The sequence below is a fragment of the Morus notabilis genome, unplaced genomic scaffold (genome assembly GCF_000414095.1).
Source record: "Morus notabilis unplaced genomic scaffold, ASM41409v2 Scaffold78, whole genome shotgun sequence".
NCBI classification, from domain to species: Eukaryota; Viridiplantae; Streptophyta; class Magnoliopsida; order Rosales; family Moraceae; genus Morus; species Morus notabilis.
In genome coordinates this window covers 2,456,211-2,457,798 of record NW_010367622.1, presented here as the reverse complement: position 1 = coordinate 2,457,798, position 1,588 = coordinate 2,456,211, and positions in this window count along the sequence as shown.

The window sequence follows — 1,588 nt, the reverse complement described above, 5'->3', positions numbered from 1 at the left end:
AATGACCGAATTATTATTTAAATATAAGACATATGCTTGTTGCATAGATTTAAACTAAAAGTTTTGATTCAAATTCTTTTAGCATAAAAAATAACACTGTGTTAGAGTAATCTCAAAATTTTAAATTTTGCACACGAATGTGGTATTTCATTAGAAATGGTCTAATAAAAAAATCATTAAGTTTTAGTTGCCTTTTTGTTTTCTTTACTTCTCCTTTCAGATTATATATTAAAAGACTTCTCCTCTGGAAATATGGTTATTTTTTTTACAACACTAAGGAAAAATATTTTAAATATGACACTGATTTTATTATATTTTATGTTACTGATAGGTAAGGCATTACAACAAATAATATTATAATTATCACAAAATGATTATAAAAAATATATATTATTATGGCTTTTGGTATAATTATGGTAAGAGAAAATTAGTGAATGCATTGTTCTAAGATTGCATCACCCTTTAAATGTATTGTTCTGAGATTTTTACTTTTTTTTTATTAATACTTTTTTGACTAATATAATTCTTTGAATGAAGGGTATTAATCAAGTGTAAGGGATAAAAATCTAAAATTCATGCATTTTAAGGGGTATTTGTCTTCTTTTCTCTTATTGTAATTATCAAAACAATAACTTATAACCAACATAATAATCTATTATGATAGTGGCCAAAAAGGATACTTTTATGTAGGAGAAAATTATTGAACTTACTCTTAAAGTGCATGCATCTAAATTTTTACCTCTTACTCCTGATTAATACCCTTTTGGTTAATATTGTTATTTGACTAAAAAGAATATTAATCAAAAGTAAAGATAAAAATTCTGACACACGCACTCTAAGGGGTATTTCTTTGCTTTCTCTTTCGTAAGTTTATGTTGGGCCAAACGGGTTGGTTCGAAACCCATCACTGTTGGCCCAATCTCTGCCCAGCACCACCTAAACCTTCGTGCTAGGCTGGCCTGGTACTCTAGGCCTACAACTATTTTTAGACCGGGTAGGACTGGCCCTAAGTGCTTTTATTTTATTTTATTTTATTTTTTTCGTAAAAGTCCAAGCCGACCTAGTGAACTTTAGAGTTAGATTGGGCCAACCTTCTTTCTTTTAAGATCAAATTGGTCCAAATATTCCATTTGCGCCATTAGGCGGCCCAAACTTTTAGTTTTACTTTCATGATAACAACTGATTATTTTCTTTACTAATAATAATTGTTGTTTTATTTATTAGATTAATTGTTTAATGATCTAATTTGTAAGTGCCTGTGTTAAAAATTTATAACACACAACACATAACCTTTTAAAAAATTAATCAAACCGTTAAACTATCAAAAACTATAGTTAGGAAAAAAGAAGAGTTATTGGGCCTGTTTGTTTATGTTTTCGTTTTCATTTTTCACGTTTTTCAAGAGTAAAAAATGAAAATGCAAACTGAAAATGTGTTTGGCTTAAAAGTTTTTGAAAAACAAAAACAAAAATGTTTTTGTCCTTTCTGAAAAAGTGAAAATGAAAAAAACCTGTTTTCATTTTCACGTTTTCATTTTCTGAAATTTTCTGAAAACGGTTTTTTTTTTTTTTTCTTCTCTCTCTTCTCC